General features: G+C 43.2%; 1 protein-coding gene and 1 long non-coding RNA gene across 4 annotated transcripts in view; one reads left to right on the plus strand and one right to left on the minus strand.

The window, feature by feature from the left end:
• The window catches only part of tekt2 (tektin 2 (testicular)), a 30,109-nt gene extending 27,677 nt beyond the window's left edge, over positions 1 to 2,432 (minus strand). The window contains exon 1 of the mRNA XM_078237895.1: positions 2,315 to 2,432. The gene's annotated coding sequence lies outside the window, so the exon portion shown is untranslated. The remainder of the gene's footprint in view (positions 1 to 2,314) is intronic.
• LOC144509275 (uncharacterized) overlaps positions 1 to 15,408 on the plus strand; it is a 217,595-nt gene that overhangs the window by 50,229 nt on the left and 151,958 nt on the right. The gene's annotated exons all lie outside the window — the stretch shown is intronic.

Genomic DNA, 15,408 nt, shown 5'->3' on the forward strand with positions numbered 1-15,408 from the left:
TTTTGAATGGACCTACCTTGCATTAAGTTGATCTTTCTCTACACCCTAGCTATGACTGTAACACTACATTCTACACTCTCTTGTTTCCTTCTCTATGAATGGTATGTTTTGTCTGTATAGCGCGCAAGAAACAATACTTTTCACTGTATGTTAATTAATACATGTGACAATAATAAATCAGATCAAATCAAAATCAAGAAGTTATTTGACCAAGAGTTAATGCAGGTCAGTGAGTAGGGGTATTAAGTGAAAGGGATGTTATGAATAAAGACACGGGCAGCAGAGATTTGGATTACTTCAGATTTATAGAGGGTAGAACGTGGGAAATCAACCAGGAGGCAGGAATAAAGGAATCAGCAGTAGATGACCTGAGATGTGGTGAAGTTGGGTGATGTTCTAGTGGTGGAAATAGGTGATCTTAGTGATGGCATGATTATGAGGTTAGAAGTTAATCTCAGAATCAATCTATATCTCTTTGGAACCTCTTTCTGTCTTCCACACAGTTTACAATCTCACTTCACTTTTTATTACCAGCAAACTTGGATGCATTACTCTTGGTCTTTTATTAACATAGATTGTAAATAGCTGAGGCCCTAGCATTGATCCTAGTGGCACTCCACTGGTTACAACCTGCCAACTTGAAAATGTCCCGTTTATTCCTACTCTCCACTTTCTATCCATTAACTAATCCTTCATCCAGCTAACATATTATTCTCAACTCCATGAGTCATTGCATATTAACCTTTTGTGACCTTATTTCCAGCTTTTTCATTATCAAAGTAAATTACACCTAGTGACTCCTTTTATCCACCCCATCAGTTACAGCCTCAAAAAACTCTAATAAACATAATTTCACTTTTGTAATACCATGTTGATTTTGTCTGGTCATATTATGATTTTCTAAGCACATTGTTAAGACTTCTTCATAATGAATTCCAGCATTTTCATAATGATTGATGACAGGCTAGCTAGACTGTAGTTAGTTCCCTGTTTTATCGCTTCTTTCTTGAATTGAGGTGTTACGTTTGCTAATTTCTTCTAATCCTGTGGAAATCTAGGAAGTTTGGAAAATCATAAGCAGTGCATCCATTATCACTACAGCTACCACTTTTAGAACCCTATGAAGAATGTCATCAGGTCCTACAGATTTTATCTGTTTTTAGATCCTTAAGTTTCCCTAATACTTTTTCTCTGCTGATACTAATTATTTAAACTCTTCACTTTTATTAGCCCTAGGTTACCCTCTATTTCTGGTATGCAATCTGTGTCTTCCGCAACAAAGATAGAAAATATGTTTTTCAATGTCTCAGGCATTTCCTCATTCTCCGTGATAATACCTCCTGTCTCTCAGTCTCTAAGAGACCAATGTTTACTTTAGTTACTCTCCTTTTTTGTATTTGTAAAAGCTCTTGCATGAGATTTTTATATTTCCGACTGGGTTTACTCTCATTCTATTTTTCCTCCTTCTTAACCTTTTCATCCTTTGCTGGTTATAAACTTAAAAAGTAGTTGAAAAATAATTTTCTTACAAGTTTCAATCAGATTTACCTCTACCCATTCATCAAAGGTTTTGCGTTCTAATGAAACAAATAGCCCTCCAGTGCATTTGCCAGATATGATGTTCTCCATTTATGATCTTGGATTTGAATATTAACATGCAAGCTACGGCGCCTGATTTGGTTTTCACCAAATGTCCCTCCAAGTACAAAAAGATACAAAGTCTGAAAAACACATACCAACCGACTCAAGAACAGCTTCTTCCCTGCTGCCATCAGACTTTTGAATGGACCTACCATATATTATGCTGATCTTTCTCTACACCTAGCTATGACTGTAACACTACATTCTGCACTCTCCTTTTCTTCTCCCCATGTACTCTATGAACAGTATATTTTGTCTGAATAGCGCGCAAGAAACAATACTTTCACTATTCCAATACATGTGAGAATAATAAATCAAACCAAATCAAAAAGTACACTTTCCCGCACAACTACATGACATTAGAAACAACCAAGACCAGAAACATTTGTTGATTTTCCCCTTTCTTACCCTGGTGACCTCTATTGCTACCTGGGTTGGGACCAAGTCATTCAGGACACTCCAGAGACTAATTAGGCTTAGCTGCTTTGCCACTTGAAAAGATGAATGTTTCCCAAAGTTTTACCATTGAATCTCCTTGCAATAGTTGAAGGTAGTAGTAATATTATCTAAAGATTCAACTCGACATAATGAAAATAAACGTTTCTATTACTTAGTCACGTTACGAAAATGCACCAGCAACCCACTCGAATACAGTTGTGACCCAGATGCTTACCAACACTATCCGGCTTCGGGAGGGGGCTGTTGTTGAGGGTCTCTGGATCAGGGATCTCTGGAGCAGAAGGCTGTTGATCCAGGGATATAGATCAGGATGTCTGGAAACGAGGGCTGTTGTTCAGGAGATCTGGACAAAGGATCTGGCCAGGGATATCTGGATAAGGGGGATCTGGATCGGGGATCTCTGGATAAGGGGTCTCTGGACCAGGAGGCTGTTCAGGGGACCTGAATGAGGGGCAGGGATCTCTGGATCAGGGGGATCTGGATCAGAGATCTCTGGATCGGGGGATCTGGATAAAGATGTCTGGAACACAGAGCTGTTCAGGGGATCGGGGGATCTGGATCAGGGATCTCTGAATAAGGGGGATCTGGATCAGGGGGATCTGGACCAGGAGGCTGTTGTTCAGGGGGATCTGGATCGGGGGATCTGGATGAGGGATTTCTGGATCAGAGGGATCTGGATAAGGATGTCTGAAACAGGGGGCTGTTCAGGGGATCAGGGGATCTGGATCTCGATTCTCCGCGGCCCTTCCAGCAGCTCCTTCCCAACACGAGCGCCGTTGCTTGGAGACCGGAGCCTTCGCACCAATCAGAAAAGCGATACTTCGATAAACACAACCATGACAACTGAAAAAGCAACAATAAAGCGGAGACCAGAATCAATAATTCAAACTCCGCGTTTCCTCATGGGGCTTTGAGGAGAGAAGGTAATCTTTGAAAAATTAGTTCAGAGCCGCAGGAGCTCATTAGCTCCAATCCCGACTGAGTGTAAAAACAATGAAGTGACCAGAATTCAGCCGGAAGTTTTAAACCCAGCACAATCTCAACTAAACTAACATTGCAGAACCCCGTGTGTGAGGCGAATAAAACAGTCTACGCCTCATCAAATATTAGGATTAAAGAAAGTGCAGGAAACACTCAACAGGTGAGGCAAAGTTCCCCTTTCTGATCCCCAAGAATATAATCCCCGCCCGTTAGAAGCCACATTAATAGAACATTGTGTCGTAAGTTGAGATTGGGCATTTATCTCCTGGGAAAAGCATTACACATATTCCTGGTTTACTATTTAGGAAAACATGAACACACCTGGTCCCATCAGTTGCTCACACAAATACCAGATTATAGACTAAACCGTCAACTCAAGAAACTGCTGTCGTATCAGGAATCTTCAGAGCACTGGTGAACTTCTTAAATGTGATGTGGAGATGCCGGCGTTGGACTGGGGTAAACACAGTAAGAAGTCTCACAACACCAGGTTAAAGTCCAACAGGTTTATTTGGTAGCAAATACCATAAGCTTTCGGAGCGCTGCTCCTTCGTCAGATGGAGTGGAAATGTGCACATTTCCACTCCATCTGACGAAGGAGCAGCGCTCCGAAAGCTTATGGTATTTGCTACCAAATAAACCTGTTGGACTTTAACCTGGTGTTGTGAGACTTCTTACTACGAACTTCTTAAATACAGTAAGAGTTTTAACAACACCAGGTTAAAGTCCAACAGGTTTATTTGGTAGCAAATGCCATTAGCTTTCGGAGCGCTGCTCCTTCGTCAGATGGAGTGGATATCTGCTCACAAACAGGGCACAGAGACACAAAATCAAGTTACAGAATACTGATTAGAATGCGAATCTTTACAGCTAATCAAGTCTTAAAGATACAGACAATGTGAGTGGAGGGAGCATTAGGCACAGGTTAAAGAAATGTGTATTGTCTCCAGACAGGACAGCCAGTGAGATTCTGCAAGTCCAGGAGGAAAGCTGTGGGGGTTACCGATCGTGCGACATGAACCCAAGATCCCGGTTTAGGCCGTCCTCATGTGTGCGGAACTTGGCTATCATTTTTTGCTCAGCGACTCTGCGCTGTCGTATGTCGTGAAGGCCGCCTTGGAGAACGCTTACCCGAAGATCAGAGGCCGAATGCCCGTGACCGCTGAAGTGCTCCCCCACAAGAAGAGAACAGTCTTGCCTGGTGATTGTCGAGCGGTGTTCATTCATCAGCTGTCGTAGCGTCTGCATGGTTTCCCCAATGTACCATGCCTCGGGACATCCTATCCTGCAGCTTATCAGGTAGACAACGTTGGCCGAGTTGCAAGAGTAGGTACCGTGTACTTGGTAGATGGTGTTCTCACATGAGATGATGGCATCCGTGTCGATGATCCGGCGCGTCTTGCAGAGGTTGCTGTGGCGGGGTTGTGTGGTGTCATGGTCACTGTTCTCCTGAAGGCTGGGTAGTTTGCTGCGGACAATGGTCTGTTTGAGGTTGTGCGGTTGTTTGAAGGCAAGAAGTGGGGGTGTGGGGATGGCCTTGGCGAGATGTTCATCTTCATCAATGACATGTTGAAGGCTCCGGAGGAGATGCCGTAGTTTCTCCGCTCTGGGGAAGTACTGGACGACGAAGGGTACTCTGTCCACTGTGTCCTGTGTTTGTCTTCTGAGGAGTTCGGTGTGGTTTTTCGCTGTGGCACGTCGGAACTGTCGATCGACGAGTCGAACGCCATATCCTGTTCTTATGAGGGCATCTTTCAGCGTCTGGAGGTGTCTGTTGCAATCCTCCTCATCCGAGCAGATCCTGTGTATACGGAGGGCTTGTCCGTAGGGGATGGCTTCTTCAACGTGTTTAGGGTGGAAGCTGGAGAAGTGGAGCATCGTGAGGTTATCCGTGGGCTTGCGGTACAGTGAGGTGCTGAGGTGACCGTCCTTAATGGAGATGCTCCCTCCACTCACGTGGTCTGTATCTTTAAGACTTGATTAGCTGTAAAGATTTGCATTCTAATCAGTATTCTGTAACTTGATTTTGTGTCTCTGTATGCCTTGTTTGTGAGCAGATATCCACTCCATCTGATGAAGGAGCAGGGCTCCGAAAGCTAATGGCATTTGCTACCAAATAAACCTGTTGGACTTTAACCTGGTGTTGTTAAAACTCTTACTGTGTTTACCCCAGTCCAACACCGGCATCTCCACATCAGAACTTCTTAAATTCCAGGGGCTTTGCAGCGTGTTGCTTGGCGCTACATATATTCTACACAACAAAGGCAACGATTCAACATGATCTACGCTATAACACCAATATAGCTTTGAACCAGTCACGCAAAACACAGCTTTTACTGAAATTTACTGTGCACTAATACTGTGCTGTATCATTCTATGGTTCAGGTGAAAAACGTATGTTCACTTTACAGACACTAAAACTGTACCAAATAAGTTGAGAAAGAGAAGGGGGGTCCATTGCATCTGTGGTGCTGCTGCACCATTCAGTTGGTGGCAATGCAATGGCGTGGGTCCTAATGCTTCTGAAAGGTTGTCAACGGTTCAGTTCTATACAAACAACTGCTCGCAATCAGGTGTGCTACAGGTAACTTTGTTTCCATCACATGGCTGATCAGGAATCTCTCCCACTCTTACCGCTTGCTATTAGCAAGTGTTGGAAGGATATGCAGGTTGATAATCAACCTATTTGGCAATGTTATGAACACCCTTTCCATAGCCATCAAGCCCTGGAGTGGAGCTCAACACAGCTTCTGACTCAGAGACCCACTGCTCCACAATATATCCACACACGCTCAGAGGTGTAAAATTTTGTATGAAGGTCTGGGATAGAAAGGGATAATGTGGGACTGGGTACACTACCACCCACAGTGATGCAAAGGAACACATCACCCGAATCCAATGGACAGTCTTGTATTGGACAGAGACTGTGTGCAGAGGCAAGCATGGAGACAGCTCCTAGCTGAGACCTGATACTCTATGTATATAATTACATGTAGCTCATAAACACTTATCATTAGACTATACAAAACTCTTCATAAAACCTACTATATTACATACAACATCTTACACCATAAAGCAGTGATTCAACATTTGGAAGTACATCCACTTGTACAATTAAACTAAATAATTTATTCATTGGTATGTTGAAAATGTAAGAAGTCTCACAACACCAGGTTAAAGTCCAACAGGTTTATTTGGTAGCAAATACCATAAGCTTTCGGAGCGCTGCCCCTTCGTCGGATGGAGTGAAAATCTGTTCTCCAACAGTGCACAGAGACACAACATCAAGTTACAGAATACTAATTAGAATGCAAATCTCTGCAGCCAGCCAGGTCTTAAAGGTACAGATAATGTGGGTGGAGGGAACATTAAACACAGGTTAAAGAGATGTGTATTGTCTCCAGACAGAACAGCTAGTAAGATTCTGCAAGATCAGGAGGCAAGCTGTGGGGGTTACTGATAATGTGACATAAATCCAACATCCCGGTTTAGGCCGTCCTCATGTGTGCGGAACTTGGATATCAGTTTCTGCTCAGCGACTCTGCGCTGTTGTGTGTCGTGAAGGCCGCCTTGGAGAACGCTTACCTGAAGATCCAAGGCTGAATGCCCGTGACTGCTGAAGTGCTCCCCCACAGGAAGAGAACAGTCTTGCCTGGTGATTGTCGAGCGGTGTTCATTCATCCGCTGTCGTAGCGTCTGCATGCACCCCCCCCCACCCCCTGAGTTTGCCCCCCCTGCTTCCCCTCTCCAGCTGTTCCCCCCCAACTCCTTTCCCCGCCCCACCAACAGACCCAAAACCCGCTGCTGAATCTACCCCCTCCTCCCCCCTCCCCTTACTGCCAATGCCAACCATGCAGATGCTACGACAGCGGATGAATGAACACCGCTTGACAATCACCAGGCAAGACTGTTCTCTTCCTGTGGGGGAGCACTTCAGCAGTCACGGGCATTCAGCCTTGGATCTTCAGGTAAGCGTTCTCCAAGGCGGCCTTCACGACACACGACAGCGCAGAGTCGCTGAGCAGAAACTGATAGCCAAGTTCTGCACACATGAGGACGGCCTAAACCGGGATGTTGGATTTATGTCACATTATCAGTAACCCCCACAGCTTGCCTCCTGATCTTGCAGAATCTTACTAGCTGTTCTGTCTGGAGACAATACACATCTCTTTAACCTGTGTTTAATGTTCCCTCCACCCACATTATCTGTACCTTTAAGACCTGGCTGGCTGCAGAGATTTGCATTCTAATTAGTATTCTGTAACTTGATGTTGTGTCTCTGTGCACTGTTGGAGAACAGATTTTCACTCCATCTGACGAAGGGGCAGCGCTCCGAAAGCTTATGGTATTTGCTACCAAACAAACCTGTTGGACTTTAACCTGGTGTTGTGAGACTTCTTACTGTGCTTACCCCAGTCCAACGCCGGCATCTCCACATATTGAAAATGTCACAGGGCATGCTTCCCTTCCTGCCCCCAATAAGTGTTTAATTTTGACAATATATTTTAGTGTTAATGCTTAAGAATATATATATATTCTTATCACATGAAGCATCACAGGCGAGTATGACTCAAACATGCCCTGGATGAGCAAAAACCCACTTCTAAAATTATTATCCCACCATCTTGAACACCTGTAGGGACCTTAAAAATTATTTGACCTGCTTTATTGGAACTGGCTGCAGAGGAAAGTAAATGGGAAATGTGAATCTATCTTTCTTCACAACCACGAAAATCAACTCCGGTTAACAGTGGCTGCCAACATAATTCCCATGAACAGTTGGATAAGGAATTCAATGAATGAGAACAATAATTTTGGTTTTCTTTTTCATGACGCAGTTTAGAAATTATATATTTTGCACTGTTACACAAGTTATTTCGACCAAGAATGAATTTGCAATAAAGTATTTGTAATCCTTCAGAAAGGTAAATACATGGTTTTGAATAAAAACAAAAATCACAAAGAACAAAGTTATCCCTGGTGTCATGGCCAATATTTGCCTCTGTCAATATCACAAAAACAGATCATCTGTCCATTGTCACATTTTTTTGGATGTTTGCTGTATGCAAATAGAATGACCGATTTCCGACATTATAACAGTGACTATACCTCAAAAAGTATTCCATTGTCTTTAAAGATGTGTGGTGATTGTGAAAAGCACAATATAAATACAAGACTGCCTTCAAAACGTATGGGGAAAAGTATAAGGTTATCAGAAACCCTGTCTGATATTTGCAGAGTTCCATAGAGCGCAGGCGTTTATTCTGCCCATAAAGGCTAATGTGTTTTCTTACAGAGCTAATGGACTATGAAGACAGGTTCAATCTCCTGTCAATGCCTGTTGCTGCATATTATATACAATCTCTTTCTGCGAGAGGCAGTGTGTTAGTGATAGCCTTGTGAGGCATTTTGAGAATGTGGCCATTGGGGTGGAATAGTTTATATGTTGTATGAGAGATAAAGTGTGGGAAAGTGAGGGTTGTTACAAGAGTGAGAGTAGGACATGCAAAGTTTGAGTAGGAGAAAGAGATATATTAAAGGGTGAAAGGAGTATTGAATAATAAAGCAATTCTGGTGAGGTCATTATACATTTTTATACAATCCACCAGTGTCCTAGGAACTAAATTCTTGGCATGATTCTCCTCTGCAACTTCATCCTGATTGTGTCCCCTGCAAACCCTCAGGGAAACTGGGTGGGGGGGGGTGTGGGGGGAGCGATTTTCCAGCCTCACTGTGCCTGGCGCAGATCGTGCTGATCCCAGAAAATAGTGTACAGGCCTAAAAATGGGTGTTGCACCAGGCATCAAATGGTTTGGAATCATTCCGGCCCCTTTCTAATGGCACAAGAGGCAAATTAGCATATTTAAAGTAGCCTTTAAATATCATAGCCCGTTCAACACAGGATCTTCCCACCCTTGGGGAATCAAGAGACTGGTGAGAATCACTACTGGTCTCCACTAGCAGAGATCAGGCGTGATGGCCACGCTGGAGGGGCCTGGTGGTCGGGGACATGTCTGGGACATGCCCAGGGACCAGAATGGACATCACTTTGAAGAGATGTTTGCTGCATTTAAATGGTGTCAGCGAAGCCTGATTTCCTACCCTCAATCCAAACAGGTGCCTAGCCATGTGTTGGATGCAAATACGACTCAATGAGCTGATGGTATCAAGTTGATGTGGTACCTGCAACCGTGTGCATACAGACATGCCATGCTCATCGCACTCTGTTTCCCCATTTTCAAACAACTGACTTTTTCACAGTTCCCATGAAGTAAATTCCATGCTCTAAGCCTCTTCAAGCTCCACATATTTCAGTACGTCCATGACAAAATTCTTTGCTTTATGTTACTCCATGATGATAACCTACAAGCATTTCTGTTGCTTTTGGAAATGGACTTTATATTCACACATCCACATTGACAATTGCTTAAGTTTGACTGTTTGAAAATCCCTTCACCACACTTTCCCTTAACTTGTCTTAATTTGCTCTGTTGTACCTATTGATTTCTCTTTCTCCCATGCGGTTTTCATTCACACTTTCTTCTTCATAGTAAAGCCTTTGTTACAGCTTTCCTCTCCGAAGAGCAATGTAGTAGTTGTTACATTTTGATGAGGGAAAAAGCCAGACAGCATCCATTATCCAGTGATCTCCCTCTGGCTGGAAAGGTCCATTCTTAAAAGCAGGAAGGGGAAAGAGAGAGAGAGAGAGACAGGTCCTTTTTCCTTTTTGTTCTGTTTCTCACTGGGTATCAGCCAGTTTTTAACCTATTTTCTGTGTATTAAGAGGGGAAATAGTCATGTCTTGCAGTCATAGAAACATAGAAGATAGGAGTAGGAAGAGGCCATTTGGCCCTTTGAGCCTGCTTCGCCATTCATTACAATCATGGCTGATTATCCAGCTCATCTTAGAACTTTTTAACACTATGAGAGATAAATCAACAGGATGGATGTTTTTTTGAATGTCTGATGAGATACATGAAACCGTCTCCGTTGTCCTCACGAGCCCAGAAGATGAGTCCAGGCTTTTGAATTTTCCATTCCTTTCTTTTGGTACTTGCACAAGGTCCACGTTATGATTCTGGATGACATGCTCCCAAATTGTTATGCTCCTGGGTGAGGAGAGATGAACTGGCTCCCCTTCTTTATTGAACCCCCTCTCATGCATATATTTTCCCAGTCCAAATGTATTTCTGATTTACGGTGAGCCAATTTAACCAGGCTTTCTGGAGTTAAAGATTGATTAGTTACTAATAAAATGTAAAACACATACTTCTCATTTCTAATCTGTGTGTGAATACAAAAATAAAAGTCAAAAAGATAAACAAATCAGTCTTTGGCTTGTCTGTGAGTAGATGGCGAAATGTTGTGGCCATTAAGTTGGGTGATTCCGGTAGTGGACTTTGACAGTTGGTTTGCAGATTATTAGTTCTGCAGGTTATCTGAAAGGAGTTGTCCTGTTTCCTATTCAACTGTGGCTTTGCTAGTAGCAAGGGAGGCTTTTAAAGGCCAGTTGATTGAAGTGCAGGACAGGTATATCCCTGCAAAAATGAAGCATAGAAATGGCAGGATTTGGGAACCATGGATGACAAGGGAAATTATAAGCTTAGTCAAAAGAAAAAAGGTCTTGGCATCTAAAAACTAACAAAGCCCTTGAGGAATATAGTGAAAGTAGGAAGGAACTTAAACATGGAATTAGGAGGGCTAAAAGGGGCCATGAAATGTCTTTAGCAAACAGGGTCAAGGAGAATCACAAGGCTTTTAATGCGTATTTTAGGAGCAAGAGGTAGTAAGAGAAAAAGTAGGCCCACTCAAGGAGAATGGAGCCACAGGAAGTGGGTGAGATCCTTAATAAATACTTTGTATCAGTATTCACCAAGGAGAAGGACATGATGGATGGTGAGGTCAGGGATAGGTATATGAACACTCTAGAGAATGTCAATATATTGAAGGAGGAAATGTTGAGCATCCTAAGTTGCAATAAGATAGACCGGGGCCAGATGGGATCTATCCTGCTGGGGCCTTAATGGATATCTTCACATCCTCTTTGACCACAGGTGAGGTTCCAGAGTACAGGAGAATAGCCAATGCTGTTCCCTTGTTTAAGAAAGGAAACAGGGATAATCCAGCAAATTATAGGCCAGTGAGCCTGACATCAGTGGTGGGGAAGCTTTTGGAGAACACACTGGGGAACAGGATATATGCACATTTGGAAGAAAATGGAATGGTTAGTCACAGGCAGTATGATTTTGAGGAAGATCATGTCTCACCAACTTGATTGAGTTTTTTGAAGAGGTGACAAAAATCATTGAGGCAAGGGCTGTGGATGTCGTTTATATGGACTTTAGTAAGGCATTTGACAAGGTCCCACATGGCAGACTGGTACAAAAATTAAAATTGCATGGGATTCGGGGTGGGCTGGCTAGATAGATACAGAATTGGCTTCGTCATAGAAGAGAGAGAGTAGCTGCGGAACGGTATTTTTCAGAATGGAGGTCTATAGCCAGTAGTGTTCTGCAGGGATCAGTGCTGGGACCTCCGTTGTTTGTAGTATATATCAACAATCAGGAGGAAAACGTGAGGGGTCTGATTAGTAAGCTTGCGGATGACATGAAGATTCGTGGAGTTGCTGATAGTGCGGGGATTATCAGATTTAGATAGATTGCAGACTTGGGCACAGAAATGGCAGATGGAGTTTAATTCGCACAAATGCAAGATGATGCATTTTGGAGGATCAAATTTAGGTGTCAATTATATTATAAATGGCAGAACCCTTAGGAACATTAACAGGCAGAGGGATCTGGTCCACAGTTCCCTAAAAGTGGTAATACAGGTGGCCAAGGTGATTAAGAAAGCATATGGCATGCTTGCCTTCATCAGCTGGGGCACTGAATACAAGAGTTAGGAAATCATGTTTACTGTTATATGAAACCTTGGTTAGACAGCAATTGGAGTATTGTGTGCAGTTCTGGTCACCACACTACCAGAAGAACTTGGAAGCTTTGGAGACAGTGCAAAGAAAGTTCACCAGGATGTTGCTTGGTCTCAAGGGTGAGGAGAAGTTGAATAAACTAGGGTTGTTTTTACCCTGGAAAGATGGAGGTTGAGGGGAGACCGGATAGTGTCTACAAAATTATGACAGGCATAGACAGGGAGGATAGTCAGAGGCATTTTCCCAGGGTGGAAGTGTCAATTACAAAGGGCGGCACAGTGGTTAACACTGCTGCCTGACAGCTCCAGGAACCCGGGTTCAATTCCCAGCTTGGGTCGCTGTCTGTGTGGAGTTTGCACATTCTTCCCGTGTCTGCGGGGTTTCCTCCAGGTGCTCTGGTTTCCTCCCACAGTCCAAATATGTGTGGGTTAGGTAGATTGGCTATGCTAAATTGCTCCTTAGTGGACTAGCTAGGGTAAATGCATGGGGTTATGGGAATAGGGCCTGGGCAGGATTGTGGTCGGTGCAGACTCGATGGGCTGAATGGCCTCCTTCTGCTCTGTAGGATTCTATGACAAGGGGGCACAGGTTCAAGGTGAGGGGGGGAAAGTTTAAGGGAGACGTGCAGGGCAGGTTTTTCATGCAGAGAGTGATGGGTGTCTGGAATGCACTGCCAGAGGAAGTGGTGGAAGCAGGCACATTAGCAACATTTAAGAGGCATCTGGATGGGTACATGAATAGGGAGGGAAGAGAGGACTGAGTAAGGGAGGAAGATTTTTTTTAGTTTAGTTAGGGCATCATGATCGGCATAGGCTTGGAGGGCCAAAGGGCCTGTTCCTGTGCTGTATTTTAATCATGTCTTTGTCTGCTATATCATTCCACAAAATAATCATCTTCTGTCCCATCATTGGATATCTCTCATTTCTTGAATGGTTGAGGAACCAACAAGGGAGCAGGCCATCTTGGACTGGGTGTTTTGCGATGAGAAAGGATTAGTTAGCAATTTAGTTGTGAGAACATCCTTGGGGATGAGTGACCATAATATGGTAGAATTCTTTGTCAAGGTGGATAGTGATGTAGTTGATTCTGAGACCAGGGTCCCGAATCTCAATAAAGGTAACGAAGATGGTATGAGGCATGAATTGGCCATGTTGGACTGGGAAACATTATTGAAAGGAAAGACAGTGGACAGGCAATGGCAGGCACTTAAAGAACAAATAGGTAAACTCCAGAAGTTGTTTGTTCCTGTTTGGCGCAAGAGTGGTAAGGGGATTGTGGCGAAACCACGGCTTACAAGGGAAATTAGAGATAATATCAGATTCAAGGAAGAAGCATACAAATTGGCAAGAAAAAGCAATAGACCTGAGGATTGGCAGCAGTTTAAAATTCAGCAAAAGAGGACCAGGGATTGATTAATAAGGAAAAAATAGAGTCTGAAAGTAAGATGGCAGGGAACATAAAAACTGACTGTAAAAGTTTATATAAACTGTGTCTGATTATACCGCTGCCTTCCAAATGCCAAGTTATGAAAATCTTGATAATAGACTGGAGCAAGTTCTGCAGTACCTACATTAGGCTCGCTGGTCTATAGTTCCCTGTTTTCTCTCTACCTCTCTTTTTGAATCGTGAGCTTACATTAGCTATCCTGCAATCTGCAGGAACTATTCCTGCAGATTGAGGAATACTAAGAGAAAAAGATTGACAAGAATGAATATAGGCCTCTTACAGTCAGAAACAGGAGAATTTATAATGGGGAATAAAGAAATAGCTGAGGAATTAAATTTGTACTCTGCTTCAGTCTTCACAAAGGAAGTCATGAATAATGTACCAGAAGTGCTGAGAGAAACATGTTTCAGTGAGGAGCTGAAGGAAACCAGCATTAGTAGAGAAATGGTTTTAGGGAAACTGATGGGATTGAAGGTGGATAAATCTCCAGGTCCTGATAATCTTCATCCAAGAGTACTTAAGGAAGTGGTCCTGGAAATAGTACATCCATTGGTGGTTATTTTTCAAAACTCTTTGGACTCAGGAATAGTTCCTGCAGATTGCAGGATAGCTAATGTAAGCTCACTATTCAAAAAGAGAGGTAGAGAGAAAACAGGGAACTGTAGACCAGTGAGCCTAACGTAGGTACTGCAGAACTTGCTCCAGTCTATTATCAAGATTTTCATAACTTGGCATTTGGAAGACAGTGGTATAATCAGACAAAGTCAGCATGGATTTACAAAAGGGAAATCATGCTTGACGAATCTATTAGAATTCTTTGAGGATGTAACCAGTAGAGTTGACCGAGGAGAACCAGTGGATGTGGTTTATTTAGACTTTCAGAAGGCTTTCGACAAGGTCTCTCATAACAGACTAAGTTAAAGCACATGGCATTGCAGGTAATGTCTTGAGATGGATAGCAAACTGGTTAGCAGATAAGAAGCAAAGAGTTGGCATAAATGGGTCTTTTCTGATTGGCAGTGAGTGACTAAAGGGGTTTCACAAGGATCTGTGCTAGGTCCCCAACTGTTCACATCATATATTAATGATTTGGAAGAGGGAACTGAATGTATTATCTCCAAATTTGCAGATGATACAAAGTTGGGTAGGGGGAGGGTGAACTGTGAGGAGGATAGAGAGAGAGATGCTTCGGTGTGATTTTGACAGGCTGAGTGTGCCAGCATGTGCATGGCAGAAGCAGAATAATGTGGATAAATGTGAGGTTATCCACTTTGGTAGCAATAATAGGAAGACAGATTATTACTTGAATGGGTGTAAATTGAGACAGGTGGATATTCAGCAAGACCTTGGCGTCCTCGTGCATCAGCCGCTGAAAGTAAGCGTGCAGGTACAGCAGGCAATAAAGGCGGCAAATGGTATGTTGGCCTTCATAGCGAGACGATGAAAGTATACGGATAGGGGTGTTTTGCTGCAATTGTATAGGGCGTTGTGAGGCCATACCTGGAATACTGTGTGCAGTTTTGGAATCCTTATTTGAGGAAGGAAGTCCCTGCTATAGAGGGAGAACAGCGAAGGTTTACCAGGCTGATTCCTGGGATGGCAGGTCTGTCATATGAGGAGGGATTCAGTCGGTTAGGATTATATTCACTGGAGTTTAGAAGAATGAGGGGGGATCTCAGAGAAACTTTTAAAACTCTAAGTGTTAGACAGGGTAGATTCAGAAAGAATGTCCCAATGGTGGGGGAATCCAGAACGAGGGGGTCATAGTTTGAGGATAAGGGGTAAAACTTTTAGAACCGAGGTGAGGAGAAACTTCTTCACTCAGAGCGGTGAATGTGTGAAATTCATTACCACAGAATGTAGTTGAGGCCAAAACATCTGATTTCAAGAAGAAATTAGAAATAGCTCTTGGGATTAAAGGGATCAAAGGATATGGGGGGAAGGGGGCGATC

The sequence above is a fragment of the Mustelus asterias genome, chromosome 21, assembly GCF_964213995.1.
Source record: "Mustelus asterias chromosome 21, sMusAst1.hap1.1, whole genome shotgun sequence".
Classification (NCBI taxonomy): Eukaryota; Metazoa; Chordata; class Chondrichthyes; order Carcharhiniformes; family Triakidae; genus Mustelus; species Mustelus asterias.